Source organism: Papio anubis, chromosome 17 (genome assembly GCF_008728515.1).
Source record: "Papio anubis isolate 15944 chromosome 17, Panubis1.0, whole genome shotgun sequence".
Lineage (NCBI taxonomy): Eukaryota > Metazoa > Chordata > Mammalia > Primates > Cercopithecidae > Papio > Papio anubis.
Window position 1 is genome coordinate 72,803,987 of NC_044992.1, and position 16,176 is coordinate 72,820,162.

A 16,176-nucleotide genomic window follows, 5' to 3' on the forward strand; every position below is an offset into this window, starting at 1 on the left:
ATGCCTCTGGGAAGCCTGAGCAGCCTCCCATCGGACAGCAGTGGTGCCCAAAAAGGGACCCTGAAAAGGCCTCAGTGAGGAGAGTGACTGACCAGGTGCTGGAGCACAGGCTTGGTGACCTGGAGGCTGCTGGAGGGGCTGAGAGGCAGAAGGGGCAGCAGGCAGAAGCCACCACGAGCCACAGGGCCTGCAAGCCCCTCCACCCCGAGACGGACTCCCAAGCCCCGCAATGTCTCCATCTTGAAGAAAGTGTCTTTTGCTTACCAGGGGCCTTGGGCCAGCCTGAGGGTCTAAATATGTGATTTGTACAGGGCGTGGTGGCTCACGCCTTCAATCCCAACACTTTAGGAGGCCAAGGCGGTGAATCACTTGATCCCAGTAGTTCAAGCTCCAGCCTGGGCAACATGGTGAAATCCCATCTCTAAGCAAAAATTAAAAATTAGCCACAGACATGGTGGCGCACCTGTCCCAGCTACTCAGGAGGCTGAGGCAGGAGGAATGGCAATCCTGAGGCGGAGCTTGCAGCAGCTGAGATCCAGCCACTGCACTCCAGCCTGGGCAACAGAGCAAGACTGGGCCTCAAAAAAAAAAAAAAAGAAAAAGATGTGTCTGGGTGCAGTGGCTCGTGCCTGTAATCCCAGCACTTTGAGAGGTCAAGGTGGGTAGATAATCTGAGGTTGGGAGTTCCAGACCAGCCTGGCCACCATGGTGAAACCTCGTCTCTACTAAAAAAAAAAAAAAAATACAAAAAAAAATACAAAAATTAGCCAGGCATGGTGGCAAGCACCTGTAATCCCAGCTACTCAGGAGGCTGAGGCAGGAGAATCGCTTGGACTGGGAGGCGGAGGTTGCAGTAAGCCAAGATTGCGCGACTGCACTCCAGTCTGGACAACAGAGCAAGACTCCATCTCAAAAAAAAAGAAAAAGAAAATCAAAGATGTTCAGCCTCACTCACAGGAGATGGTAAGTTAGAAATACAATCAGAGGTGGAGGGCAAGGTGCTGTCCGAGTAGCCCTGGGCAGGAGTGGGGCCCGTCAGCCTAGAGGCAGAGAGGCTGTCCCGAGTAGCCCTGGGCAGGAGTGGGGCCCGTGCAGAGGGGCTGTCCCAGAGCATGGCACAGCACTGGTGGTGTTCTTCCCATGGGGTTTGGGTTATTCACTGTGACACCACCTTACACACCTTACACACACACGGGAGCTAAACCAGGGACAGCAGACGATGGGGCCACATCCTCACTGCTGGAGGGGAGGTTACAATCAGCAAGTGCAGGGGGGCAAGAGGCGCCACTAGAGGTAGAGACATCAGTATGACCCAGGACACCAATGGTTACTATGTATAGACAGTGAGTATATTACACACCAGCTGACATACACTACACGCTTCCTTGCTCTGTTGGCTTAGAAGACCAAAAACAGCACACCCAGCTCCCAGACCGTGGCCTGCTAAGACCACTCTCCAAGAAAAAGAACCGGGGCTTCTTGCAGAAATGGCTGATTCTAGGACTGGACAAGGAAAGAGACAAGATGAGGCTGGAGCAGTTTATAGGGCCAGAAATAAGGACGTGCTCACAAGACAAAGTGATGGGCAATGACACAGGGATGCAAGAGCCACCTGAAGTTCCCAGTGGCCAAAGCGGCGACAATGAGAGCAACAAAATAAACCAACTAGTATTGAATAATAACTCGAAGTGTAAATAAATATCCATGAGTCCACTATAATAAACAATTGAAAAAATTAATAAGTGGGGCCAGGTGCGGTGGCTCACAACTGTAATCCCAGCACTTTGGGAGGCTGAGGCAGGCAGATCACTTGAGGTCAGGAGTTTGAGACCAGCCTGGACAACATGGTGAAACCCCCATCTCTACTAAAATACAAAAATTAGCCAGGTGTGGTGGCGTGCACCTGTAGACCCAGGTACTCAGGAGGCTGAGACAGGAAAATCGCTTGAACCCAGGAGGCAGAGGTTGCAGTGAGCCGAGATTATGCCACTGCACTCCAGCCTGGGCAACAGAGTGAGACGTTGTCTCAAAAAAAAAAAAAAAAATTACAAATGAGGGTGAACAGACAAATCTCCTGTGTAGAAGAATTCCAAATAACTTGTATAGATGCTCTTCTCTAAAGGAGGGCGAGCGAAACTCCCCACCCCTTCCGTGTGGGCTCAGCAAAGCGACTTCCTGCCAGAGAACACAGGGGACGGGCCACTTCACAGGGAAGCCTGACCCTCCACCTTGGCCAGGGGACCAAGGCCAGCAGCACCACCAGTGAGAGGTCACATGGACAATGTGGACCCCAGACAGGATGGGGTGAGAAGAGCACTTTACCTCTGTGGTCTTCCTCCTAAAACCACCCCATGGTCTGATCACGAGAAAAGTATTAGGCAAGTCCAACAGGGGCCATTCTGTAAAATCCCTGACCAGCTCTCCCCAAAACTCGAAGGTCATTAAAAACAAGGAGAGTCTGAGAAACTCACAGCCCAAACGAGCCTGAGACCCACAGCCTAAAAATCATGTGGGATCCTGGGACAGAAAAGGACAACGGGTAAAAACTGCAAAAATACAAATAAAGTGTGTGGACTTTAGTCAGTGATTTTTTTTTTTTTTTTTTTGAGACGGAGTTCCAGCCAGTCACAGGCTGGGAGTGTAGGTCGTGATCTCAGCTTTCTCTCACTGCAAGCCCGGGCCCCTGGTTCACGCCATTTCTTCCTGCCTGCCTTCCGGCAGTTGGGACTACATGCCCGCCACATCACTTCAGCTAGTTTTTGTTATTTTTAGTAGAGACGGGTTTTCACTGCAGCTAGCTGTGATGGCCCTATCTTCCTGGATTCTGATCCCCATCTCGCCTCCCAAAGTGCTGGGATTACAGGCTTGAGCCACCGCGCCCGGCCAAGTCAGTGATTTATCAATAATGACTTGTCAATTGTACACAAGTCCCATCATAATGTAAGATATTCAAATAGCGGAGACTGGGTGGGGTATAGGGGAACACCCTGCACTTTCCAAGTTTTCTATACATTTAAAATTATACTAACATAAAAGCTTTATTTTTAAAAATTGCAGTCACGCCAGTGGCTCACGCCTGTAATCCCAGCACTTTGGGAGGCCGAGGCGGGCGGATCACTTGAGGTCAGGAGTTTGAGACCAGCCTGGCCAACATAGTGAAATCCTGTCTCTACTAAAAATACAAAAATCAGCCGGGCGTGGTGGTGCACGCCTGTAATCCCAGCTACTCTGGGGACTGAGGCAGGAGAATTACTTGAATCCAGGAGATGGAGATTTGCTGTGAGCCGAGATCGCACCATTGCACTCCAGCCTGGGGTACAAGAGTGAAACTTCATCTCAAAAAAGAAAAAGAAAAAAACAAAATAAAAAGTAAAGAGTAAAAAACTAAAAAGTAGTACAGTCAGATATCTTTTGTTACCTATTGAACCTGTAAAGACCAAAAAGTGTGCTGCATGTGTGCCAGGCAGAGCACGAGGGAGCAGGCACCGTGGCACCTGTCACGCAAGTGTGACTTGGGGCAACGATCTTTATGGAGGGGAACTTGGCAATGCCTATCAAAAAAAATTTTGTTTTGAGACGGAGTCTCGCTCTGTCACCCAGGCTGGAGTGCAGTGGCGCGACCATAGCTCACTACAGCCTCAAACTTTCTGGGCTCAAGCCATCCTCCTGCCCCAGCCTCCCATGTTGCTGGGACTACAGGCATGCACCACCACACTCTGCTAATTTTTTGATCTTTTTGAAGAGACAGGGGTCTCACTATGTTGCCCAGGCTGGTCTCAAACTCCTGGCCTCAAGTGATCCTCTCATCTCAGCCATGCAAAGTGCTGGGATTACAGATATTGGCCACCACTCCCAGCCCCCTTTCAAATTTATTTTATTTATTTATTTATTTTTGAAATGGAGTCTCGCTGTCACCCAGGCTAGAGTGTGGTGGTGCAATCTTGGCTCACTGCAACCTCCAGCTTCCGGGTTCAATCAGTTCTCATGCCTCAGCCTCCTGTGTAGCTGGGATCACAGGCGCCCACTACCACGTCTGGCTAATTTTTGTATTTTTAGTACAGACGAGGTTTCACCATGTTGGCCAGGCTGGTCTCGAACTCCTGACCTCAAGCGATCTGCCCGCCTTGGCCTCCCAAAGTGCTGGGATTACAGGCATGAGCCACTGCACCTGGCCCCCTTTCAAAATTTGAAATGGACTTATGCTCTGACCCAATAATTATCCTTTAGGATTTATTCTGCAGGCATATTGACATGTATGCAAAATGGCACAGACACAAGGGTATTTGCTGCGCCACTCTTGGTACTATGACAAGGAAAATCCAGAGGACCCCTGGGTGAAGTTCTGGTGCATCATCTGATGAACTGTTGTCAGCTGCTACAAAACAACGTAAAGAAAGCGGGAGCAGGGCCAGGTGCGGTGGCTCATACCTGTAATCCCAGCACTTTGGGAGGCTGAGGTGGGAGGATCACCTAAGGTCAGGAGTTCAAGACCAGCCTGACCAACATGGCAAAACCCCATCTCTACTAAAAATACAAAATTAGCCAGGCATGGTGGCGCACGCCTGTAATCCCAGCTACTTGGGAAGCTGAGGGAGGAGAATCCCTTGAACTCAGGAGGCGGAGGCTGCAGCGAGACGAGATCTCAGCAATGTACTCCAGCCTGGACAAAAAGAGCAAAAGCCTGTCTCAAAAAAAAAAAAAAGACATTAAAAAATGAGCTGGGCAGGGTGGTGAGCACCTGTAATCCATGCTGCTCAGGATGCTGAGGTGAGAGGATCACTTGTGTCCAGGAGGTGGAGGCTGCAGTAAGCTGTGGTTGCCCCACTGCACTCCAGCCTGGGCGACAGAGCAAGCCCCTGTCTTAAAAAGAAAAAAAAAAAGAGAATGCAGGAGCCCCATGCAGCTGACTGATACGGCACTTGTTCCAATATATCTCCAGCATCACTGATGCCTGTGTGCCCAGAGCAAGGGCGGGTGCAGGAGAAGCGGAACGGCGGCCGCCTAGGAGAGGCCCACAAGGTCGGGCAGGACAGGCTCGCTGCTCAATGAGCTCCCTTTTCCCAAACGGTGCATGTGAATGACCTATTCAAAAAACACAGGTCGGAGTTTTGAAATCATCCCACCAATGGCACCAGTCATTGCATCAGGGCCATGGATTACAGGGGCCCTTCATCTTGTCTCGATTTTCCTGGGGACAGTTTCACAGCCTCCAAGAGGGATGTCAGGGGAGGGGCAAAGGGGCTTCCGCTCACTGACGGACACCACGGTGGAAAGGCCACTCAATCTCAGATGGTAAATCCAGTCACGGACCAAAAACCCTAAACTCCACCTGCAAGAAGGAGGGGGCATCATCGCCCAGGGAGGGGCAGGCGGCCCCCATGGCCGTGACATGTGTGCAGTGATGTCTGTTCCCCAGTGAGCTTGTGCTCTTGGGATTTAAAGATCTCTTTTCTTTACGGGGAAGGGAATCAGAGAGAATAATGACCTAGGGGGCTAGAGGATCAGGCGGGCATACAGCTTGAGCAAGGAAGAGGGACCCTCTACAGTCTGGCACCGACATTTCTTGAGCCAGAAGACTGGCAGGAACTGCAGTTACATCCTGGATGGGGAATCCCGGGACAGCAGGCCCTGGACCCAGGAAGATCTTTAGAGACAAGGGGTAGAGTGGAAACCCCAGGCCAATGGCCACTGAGAAGGTCTCCGAGCCAGGGGACAGCACCCTACCCCACCCACAAACACCAGGAGGAAGAGAATCGCATGCCGCCTGGTACAGGTGTGATGCCATGCCTGGCCAAAATAAACGCTCTCCAGGAATCCCAATGAAACTGAGTGGTAGCAGGACAGGTGGCCGAGAGGACGGGGACCGGGCACAACAGAAACCCCTGACGCCACGTCACACACTGGCGGGGGTCCCTCTTCCACCAGCAGTTCCTGAGCTCCCACCATGTGCCCGACAGAAGGCAGACAGGCATGCAGGGGTGGGGCGTCTTGGATCGAGTGAGGGGCTCAAAGAATTGAAGTGAACAGCTGGAACATTCCATGAACGAGGGGACTGTCAGCAGTCGCCACTCAACACTGCAGGAGCGGGCGATGGTGCCAGCCCAGGAAAGGAGGGATCAATATGATTAGTGCTCGCTGTGGCTTTGAACCTCTATTCAGCAACAGAACAATTCTCAGCAGAAAGGCTGGGAGTGTGGTTAGGTGCCCGGGTCGGCCGTGGATACAGCCTGTCCATGCCGCCGAATGACCATCTACTAGAAAACCCGGAAACTTTTACAACATTGTCTCCACACAACAACAGAGCTGCGATTTCTTTCTTTCTTTCTTTCTTTTTTGAGACAGAGCCTGGCTCTTTCACCCCGGCTGGAGTGTAGTGGCGTGATCTCGGCTCACTGCAGCCTCCGCCTCCCGGGTTCAAGCAACTCTCCTGTCTCAGTCTCCCTAGTAGCTGGGATTAAGGGTGCACGCCACCACGCCCAGCTAATCTGTGTATTTTCAGTAGAGACAGGGTTTCACCATTTTGGCCAGGCTGGTCTTAAACTCCTGACCTCAGGTGATCTGCCCGCCTCAGCCTCCCAAAGTGCTGGGATCACAGGCGTGAGCCACCTCGCCCAGCCCGGATCTGCGATTTCAAGAGCGTCTTCCCTGCCCCATGTGCCATGAACCTTGGGCTTTAGAAACGGAGGGGCCAAGGCAGGTGGGTGAGGGGGTCAGTGACACAGGAGCAGGGATGCGGACAGGAGAGGCAGAGGGCTCAGAGATGGCTCTAGCCCAGGTTGGTTACCCCTCTGCTAAAACAGTGCAGTATACTTTTATTTTTACAGCTTATGTCTGTAAATGTCTAGAGACGCACCAAATCTTGAGACAACCTGCTGGCCACACTGACACATCAGGACATCCTGGGTCCCCCACTGCCGACCCCAGCCTTTGGGAACCTGCTTGGTCCAAGGGCCAGCTACTGGCCCGGTTGCCCTTACCCTGGAACTCGGCTAGGCATCTGGCGGGCCCCACCCTGCCCACCTCTAGCTTAGGGCAGACACAGGAATAACTTTTTCAAGGAGGGGGAGGTCCAAGCCTTTTATTCACAGTGGAACCCTGGCCTGGACACACCAGGGGTTCCTGTGGGAAGCCTCGACTGCCCTCCAGACCCCACGAGCCTTCTCTCTGCCCTGCTGTGTTGCCCTGCAGGGACCTCAGGCAGGGAGCCCCAGACCTGCTGCCTCATCGAAGCCGAGGCCCCCAGGCCCTTGCTGTTCCGGAAGCTCAGGCGAGACTCTGGTCAGGCTCTGCCCCAACCCCTACAGAGCCGCTCGATTCTTCCCTTGCTCTGAAGACTGGGCCTGGCAGACACCTACTAGGGTGCAGCAGGCCTGGCCTGCCTCTCACAGCCCCCATCTGGGAACCGGTCACCCTCCTCCCCACTCCCAGAGGTGGGCAGGAAAGGCAGTTCTCATCCCGAAGCTCCCACAGCTGTCTTGCTGCCCACACACCCACACACCCGTCTAGGTTTCTCCAAGACCTCCAGGAGCTCATCACCCTCCCCCCAGGTCAACCCCATTTCTTTCTTTCTTTTTTTTTTTTTTTTTTTTTTGATATGGCGTCTCACTCTGTTGCCAGGCTGGAGTGCAATGGCTCGATCTCGGCTCACCACAACCTCTGCCTCCCAGGTTCAAGCAAATCTCCTGCCTTGGCCTCCGGAGTAGCTGGGATTACAGGCACGCGCCACCATGCCCGGCTAATTTTTTTTTATATCTTTAGTAGAGACGGAGTTTCACCATCTTGGTCAGGTTGGTCTTGAACTGCCGACCTCAGGTGATTCGCCTGCCTTGGCCTCCCAAAGTGCTAGGATTACAGGTGTGAGCCACCGAGCCGAACCAACCCCATTTCTTGAAGATTCAAACGAATCCAAAGGGCGGTGGCACAGGAGGCCTGGGGCTGGTGCTGAAAGAATCCAGGCTCTGGCTTGACCTTCTAGTGATTCAGCGTCCATGCCTCTAAGACTCAAGTCCTACCTGCCCCCGGAATAGCCACAAGGCTCCAACATGTCCAGATGTGAGGTACTTGTTCACATGTGGAGCTGGACCCAGGGGTCAGATGCCAACCGAACAACAGCCCTCCAGGAGGCAGGGGCCCGGACCTCCAGGCTGCAGTACTCACCAGCGCCTTCCTCTTCTGCTCACTGCCTGTGACCACGGAGACAGAGCGGACGATGGGCTTGGTGGTGGCGGCGCTGCCAGGGCGCCGGGACACAGGCGGAGGGAGACCTGTCAGACTCAGGTCCACACCTGCTGGGCTGCGCTCCGGGGCGCTGCCGATGGCCCGGGTGCCTTTCATGGCAGACGAGGCAGGTCCTGAGCGGGGAAGCAAGAGCTGCAATGAGATACCGTGGGTGGGGGAACTACAGTCCCCTGCACCCACCGCCTCCAGCCCAGCCTCAGCCGGCCCAGGACACCCAGCTCCACTGGCCACCAAGCTTCCCAGGAAGGCCTGTCACAACCTATGTAGCCCTCTGGCCGGTGGCAGGCTCCTCGACAGGAACACGAGGGAGCTGTTCTGAGCCCAACGTCCAGGAGGGCCCCAGACGATGGACAGGTGGGCAGCGAAGGCAAGGCCCGTGGGTGGGAACAAGCCAGCAGCACCCCAGAGGGAGCCTGGACCACAGGCCACTGTCGATGTGAGCCAGGTTCTGCCATCTACCCCACACCGTGATTCTGAGAAAGTCACTGCCCGAGCCCCAGTCTCTTCTGTAAAACGGACATTTGATTTTTTTTTTTTTTTTGAAATGGAATATCGTTCTTGTCACCTAGGCTGGAGTGCAGTGGTGCAATCTCGGCTCACTGCCACCTCTGCCTCCCAGGTTCAAGCGATTCTCCTGCCTCAGCCTCCCAAGCAGCTGGGATTACAGGTGCCCAACACCACACCTGGCTAATTTTTGTATTTTCAGTAGAGACGGGGTTTTGCCATGTTGAACAGGCTGGTCTCGAACTCCTGACCTCAAGTCATTCACCTGCCTCGGCCTCCCAAAGTGCTGGGATTACGGGCATGAGCCACCGCGCCCATCTCTGTAAAATACACATTTTAAAAACGGGTTGCGTGTTGGCAGGGCACAGCAGCTCACTCCTGTAATCCCAACACTTTGGGAGGCCAAGGCGGGCGGACTGCCTGAGCTCAGGAGTTCAAGACCAGCCTAAGCAACATGGTGAAACCTCACCTCTACTAAAAAATTCAAAAAATTAACTGGGCGTGGTGGCGGGCACCTATAATCCCAGCTACTCGGGAGGCTGAGGCAGGGGAATGCTTGTACCAGGCAGGCGGAGTTTGCAGTGAGCCAAGATCATGCCACTGCACTCCAGCCTGGGCAACAGAGCGAGACTCCAAAAAAAAAAAAGTGGCGGTGGTTTTGTGAGGTCCAGACGAGATGCTGGTCTCAAGGCCTCAAGGCCGCACTGGCGAGCACTCACTGGATAACGTGTTATTCCAGCAGGGGACGGGTGTTCTGACGATAGAGGGGATAAGCCTGGGGATGCTGGCTTCCTTACTTTGGAACTTCTCAGAGCAAATACTGCCAGCCCCCAGCCCATCCCCACACGGCACCTCAGCTGATCTTTCTGAATGGGTCTCAGCTCGTGCATGTGCCCCTACCAAAAACCCTGCAACAGCTTCCTAGGCACAGAGAATAAAAACCTCACATCCAGCTCCTGCAAGATCTGACCCTGTATTCTCGGTGACCTCATCAGCTCCCCTGCTGTGCCCCTTTGTTGTGGCTTTAGCCAACACTGCCTCCCTGGTGCTCCTCAAACTCAGCCAGCTTGGCCCCGGCCAGTCCCCTGCCTCTAGGTCTCAGGACACTCCCTCCCTGCACTCAGAGGCCTTCCCTGAGCACCCATCACTCTTCACTCCCCATCCGGCTCTGACTCCCTTCCTGTGGCTGTACACAGTTGGCTCCAGTGCAACCCCAGCACCCGCAGGGGAAGGCGCTCAGCTGAACCAGTAGATGAACGGGAGAGGCTGGTGCCAGGGACCAACGTTGAGAATTACCTCCCTGCCACGGCGGCCTCCAGTGGGCCAGCAGGCACCCAACCTATCGCCCGAGGTCACCCTGGGCTTCCTTCAGCCCAGCACCCCACAGCAGGTCCCCCAAGGTCCCTTCCACGGAGAGGTGGATACCCCTACCCCCTAGAGGCTGACCCTGCCACTGACCAGGCCCAAGTCCTCAGTTATGCACTTCTGATTGTGCGGATGGAACTTAACACCCTCCTCCTGCAGGGCACTGTCCACCCTTGGCTGGACCCATGCAAGACCCTGGAGCCCAGGGCTCTGCTCTCCCAGCCCCACACGCAAGCGGCTCTGGGATGGCGAACACGGCCTCTCCACGGAAACCTCCAGGCCAGAAGAAGGGAGGCCTGGGAGGCCACTACATCTTGGATAAAACTGTGTCCCTCCCAGGACCTGAAGGGGCGGGGAGTGATGACCAGAGCCCAGACGTGGTCCCCAGGGTGGGTTGACCCTGACCCTGACCCTGACCCTGGACAGCGAGACCAGAGCCCATGCGCAGAGCAGAGCCCTCCACTTGTCCACGGGGCAGCTCCCATCTCCCCAGTCCCCCTAGGGCTTAAGGCAGCCGGGCCAGAGATGCCAGGACTGGACTCCATGTTGTCCTGGGGACCGGAGGGCAGTGGAGGGAGGTGGAGGGGGTGGAGGTGGGGACCCACACCCTCAGGCACGAGCCTCTCCTCACCTGCGCGGGCCCCGGACCCTCCTCACCTGTGGGCACCCTGGATCCCCCTCCCCTCACTTCCCCCGGACCCCTCCCTCAATTGCGCGGGCACCAGATCCCCCCTCACCTATGCGTGCCCCGGATCCCCATCACTTCATCACTTGACCAGGACCTCCCACCTGCGCGGGCTCCGGACCCCCCCAACCTCCGCGCGCCCTGCAACCCCATCCCTTGCCCGGGCCCCCTCACCTGCGCGGGCTGGGGGCGCGGCCGCGAAGCCGGCCTGGCGCGCGGGGCCTGCAGATTCGGCCGGCGGGGAGGGATGCGGAACCAGTCGCGCCCAAAGCTCGGGTCGGCGACCTGGCGCCCCGCCGCCCCAACACTGCCCAGAGGCCCGGTGACAATGAAGCGGCCGGGGGCCCGGGGTGAGCGGCGGCGGCAGCTAGCAACCAGCCTGGCACCGCCTCCCCAGCCCGTCGCGCTGGCCCGCCTTTCCTGCGCGCGCCGACTCCGGATTGGCCCTTCACGCTCCCGCTCAGGCCGTCCCGGGAACTCATTGGGCCGCTCGGCTGTCCTTCGCGAAGTTCAAGCGTGGGAGGAGCGGCGGATAGCTGAGGGACGCGACGGCGGCGGGCGGCCGATTGGACGAGGCTGGAAAGGGGAGGGTCATGTAGGGGGCGGGGGGCCGAGGGCGGCGGGCGGAGCTGGCCGGGGGCCCAGTGGTTGTGGGCGGGGCGTGAAGTGGGGGTGTGACGGGCGAGTGGGGCGTGGCAGATGTGGGCGGGGAAAGGCAGGTGTGGGCGGGGCACGCAGGGCCTGGGAAGGAGACACCAGGGAGGGCACGAGGAGCCCCGGGACCCGGCTTCGCTCCCGACTCCCCCAGGCCGCTGCACTCCCGCGGCCCCGGGCTCCCCTGCTGTCCTAGGCCGCCCTGTCCCCACCCGCGTGCGCGCCTCCCCTCCTTACCCACTACGACCGCGAGGGCGTGTGGGCGCCTTGCTAACCTCCCTGACCTCCTTCCCTTCGCTCTGCTTTGTTGTTTTTCTTCCTTCTCCAAAGTTTTAACGCTGCGCCCCGTGCGTAGCAGCTCTGTGACTCCCCTCCCTCCGGAAGCCCTGGGGATCCCGCCCGGGTCCTCTCCAGGGAAGCCATCCTTCCCCTAAAAGTCACAGCACACCGGTCTCCCCTGCCCCCGCTTTTTAAAAAGTCCAGTGCTCTATAAAATAAAAAAGTTTAATTTATATACAGTAAAATCCACATTTTTTGGTGCGCAATGGAGTTGTGTAACTTAGTTACAGAACATTCTCCCTCCGGATCCCGCACCTGCTGACCGCTGGTGGCGGCTGCTCAGTTCTCTCTGTTCTCCATCCCTAGAGGCGGCCTTTTCCAGAATGTTACACAAAAGGGATGTCACGCAGCGCGTAGCCTGTGGGTCTGGCTTCTACCACTTCCATTTTGAGATTCATGCTGGTTCCTGTTTATTGCTGAGTGGCATCCTGTAACCAGTGTCAACCACATTTGCTTATTTTATTCATCAAATGAAGGACGCAGAGATTGTTCCTGGTGCTTGGCAAGTATGAACGACGCTGCCATAAACATTCACTCATCGGCTTCTGTGTGGACACAACTTTTCATTTCTCTTGTGTAAATACCCAGCAGTGGGGTTGCTGGATCATATGATAGTTTATAAGAAACTGCCGGCCGGGAGCGGTGGGTCACGCCTGTAATTCTAGAACCTTGCGAGGCTGAGGTGGGCGGATCACCTGAGGTCAGGATTTCGAGACCAGCCTAGCCAACATGGCAAAAAGCCGTCTCTAGTAAAAATCCAAAAAAATTACCAGTTCCTGGTGGCGTCCACCTGCCCAGCTACCCGGGAGGGTGAGGCAGGAGAATCGCTTGAACCTGGGAGGTGGAGATTGCAGTGAGCGGAGATCACCACTGCACTCCAGCCTGAGGGACAGAGCAAGACTCTGTCTCAAAAAAAAAAAAAAAAGAAAAAAAGGAAAGAAAAAAAAAGGAAACTGCCAAGCTATTTTTTCATTTCTTTTCTTTTCTTTTTCGAGATGGAGTCTCACTCTGTCGCCCAGGCTGGAGTGCAATGGCATGATGTTGGCTCACTCCAACCTCCGCTTCCTGGACTCAAGCGATTCTCCTGCCTCAGCCTCCTGAGTAGCTGGGATTACAGGCACACACCACCATGCCGGGCTAATTTTTGTATTTTTAGTAGAGACAGGGTTTCATCATATTGGCCAGGCTGGTCTTCTGAACTGCTGACCTCAGGTGATCCACCCGCCTCGGCCTCCCAAAGTGCTGGGATTACAGGCATGAGCCACCGCACCGACCTACTAAGCTGTTTTCCAAAGAAGTTATACAGCTCTACACTCCCACCAGCGCCACAGGCGCTGCAGTTGCTCCTTGGCTCTTGGTATTGTCAGGGTTTGGTTTTATTCATTTACTTATTTATTTGTTTTTATTTAATTAATGTATTTATTTTTGAGACAGAGTCTTGCTTGTTGCCCAGGCTGGAGTGCAGTGATGTGATCTTGGCTCACTGAAAACTCTGCCTCCAGGGTTCACACCATTCTCCTGCCTCAGCCTCCCGAGTAGCTGGGACTATAGGCACCTGCCACCACGCCCGGCTAATTTTTTTTTTTTTTTAGTAGAGAAGGGGTTTTGCTGTGTTAGCCAGGATGGTCTCAATCTCCTGACCTCATGATCTGCCTGCCTCAGTGTCCCAAATTGCTGGGATTACAGGTGTGAGCCACAGCGCCCAGCCTGGTTTTATGTGTTTAAGTCATATTAATAGGTATGTAATGAGATCCAATATTTTATAAATTGCCTTTGCCTGAAAACTAACGATGTTGACAATCTATCTATTCATGTGCTTCTGTGTGAGGTATTCATGTATCTTCTTTAGTGAAGTATCTGTTCAAATCATTTGCCGTCTTTGAAATTTGGGGTGGTTTATTTTTTACTTCTCAGTGTTCTTCAAATGGTCTTTATATGTCTTTCATGAGATATGTGATTTGCAAATAAATTCCCCCAGTCTGTGGCTTCTTTCCATTTTCTTAACTGTGTCATTCAAAGAGAAGTTTGTTTTATTTTGTTTTGTTTTTGAGATGGAGTCTTCCTCTGTCACCCAGACTGGAGTACAGTGGCATGATCTTGGCTCACTGCAACCTCTGCCTCCTGGGTTCAATCTACTCTCCTGCCTCAGCCTCCCAAGTAGCGGGGACTTGCACCACCATGCTAACTTTTGTATTTTTAGTAGAGACAGGGTTTTGCCATGTTGGCCAGGCTAGTTTTGAACTCTTGACCTCAAGTGATCCTCCGACCTCGGCCTCCCAAAGTGCTGGGCTTACAGGTGTGAGCCACCACACCTGGCCCAAAGAGATGTTTTTAAATTTAATAAAGTCCAACTTTTTATTATTTGTGCTTTTTATATCTTATATATGATGGCATTGCCTAATCCAGAGACAATATTTTCTCCTCTGTTTTCCTCTAGAAGTTTTATGGTTTTAGCTTTCATATTTAGGTCTATGATTCAGTTTAAATTTTATGTAAGGTGTGAGGTATGGGCCAAGGTTCTATTTTTCTATTTTGCATATGGAGGCCCAGTTGTTCCAGTACCATCTGTTGAAAGGCTGCTCTTTCTTCATTAAGTCTCCATATGCAAAAAATTTTCAAAAAGAACCTTTACATGTTTGTAGCAGTGCAATTGACCATATGGTCTATTCTGAACAATATGCTAGTCCATTGATCTGTGTTTCTACCTTTTCACCAATACCACTTGATTAGTGTGCCTTTTTTTTCCTTTTTCTTTTTGCAGAGATGGGGGTCTCACCTATTGCCCAGGCTAGTCTCAAATTCCTAGGCTCAAGCAATTCTCCCACCTTCGCCTCCCAAAGTGCTGGAATTACAGATGTAAGCCACTGCACCTGGCCTATAGTAAACCTTGAAATCAGGTTTTCAGTCCTTTGTTCTTCTTTTTCCAAATTACCTTGGCTATTCCAATTCTTTTGAGTCTTCTTATAAATTTTAGTTTCAACTTGTCACTATCTAAATCTGTAGACCTGTAATTTGGGAAGAATTGACACCATAACTGATGAACATGGTATATCTCTCCACTGATTTGGATCTTCATTGATTTCTTTCATCAGTATTTTGTAGTTTTCAGCATACATATCCTACATATATCTTTCTAATTTACACCTAATTATTTCATTTTTGGAGTGCCATTACAAATGGTAGTTTTTTATGCTTTAATGTCCCATTGTTTATTGCTATTACAAAAGTGTAATTGATCTTAGTGTATTTACCCTGGAGCCTGCATCTTTGCTAAACTCACTTCTTAGGAAGTTTTTGGTAGATTTCATGGGATTTTCTACAGTCCTGTTTTCTGTGAACAGTAGGTTTTATTTCTTCCTTTCTAATGTGCCTGTCTTGTTTTTTCTTGCTTTATTGAACCGACCAGGGCTTCAGTGTAATGCTGAACAGAAATGGTTAGAGTGCACACCATGGCCTTCTTTCCAATCGCAGGGGAAAAACATTAGTCCTTCAGCATTGAGCACGATGTCAGCTGAGGGGTTTTGCAGAAGCCCCTTGCCATGCAAAAGATCTCTTACATTTCTAGCTTGTCAAATTTGGGAGTGTTTTGGGGTCATGAGTGAATGCTGAATTTATTTTGTTTCTTGCTTTTTCTGCATAAAATGAACATGAGTTAACTATTAGTTAATACGATGGATTGAATTACACTGATTTTCATAGGTTGAAACAGCCTTGCATTCCTGGGATATAGTCCACTTAAGAGCGATGTATTACACTTTTCATATATTATTGGATTCATTTTGTTGTTTTCTTGAGGAATTTTGCATCTGTATTCCCAAAGGATATTGATCTCTAGTTTTCTAGACCAAGTGTACACGGAACATCCACCAAGATAAACTATATTCTTGGCCATAAAACAAACTTTAACAAAAGTTTGAAATCCTTAACAAAAGTGTGAGGCCAGGCACAGCAGCTCATGCCTGTCATCCTGATACTTTGGGAGGCTGAGGTGGGAGAATTGCAGGAGGCCAGGAGTTGGAGACCAGCGTGGGCAACACAGCAAGAGCCCTGTCTCTACCAAAAAAACACAGAAAACAAAAACAAAAAAACATGTGTGGTGACTGAGGCATGAGGATTGCTTAGGATTGCTTGAACTCAGGAGGTTGAGACTGCAGTGAGCCGTGATTGCACCACTGCACTAGGTGATAGAGCTAGAGTGCAATGGCACAATCATGGCTCACTGCAGCCTTGACCTGTGGAGTTCAAGCAATCCTCCTGCCTCAGCCACCTGGGTAGCGGGACCATGCCTGGCTAATTTTTTTTTTTTTTTTTTTTTGGTAGAAATGGGGTCTTGCTATGTTGCCTAGGCTTGAAATCTTTAAACAATATAACAGAAATCATACAAAATATGC

At 52.5% G+C, this 16,176-nt stretch overlaps 1 protein-coding gene across 4 annotated transcripts in view; it reads right to left on the reverse strand.

The window, feature by feature from the left end:
- Positions 1-11,181, reverse strand: part of CEP131 (centrosomal protein 131) — a 33,941-nt gene extending 22,760 nt beyond the window's left edge. For 3 of the 4 annotated variants that reach the window (XM_031657858.1, XM_031657857.1, XM_031657855.1), the window contains exons 1-2: positions 10,967-11,180; positions 8,158-8,351 (exon numbers count right to left, since the gene is read on the reverse strand). The gene's annotated coding sequence lies outside the window, so the exon portion shown is untranslated. Of the gene's footprint in view, positions 1-8,157; positions 8,352-10,966 lie in introns of all 4 variants that reach the window. The other variant, XM_031657856.1, reaches the window with a different exon arrangement.
- Positions 11,182-16,176: the final 4,995 nt, after the last annotated feature.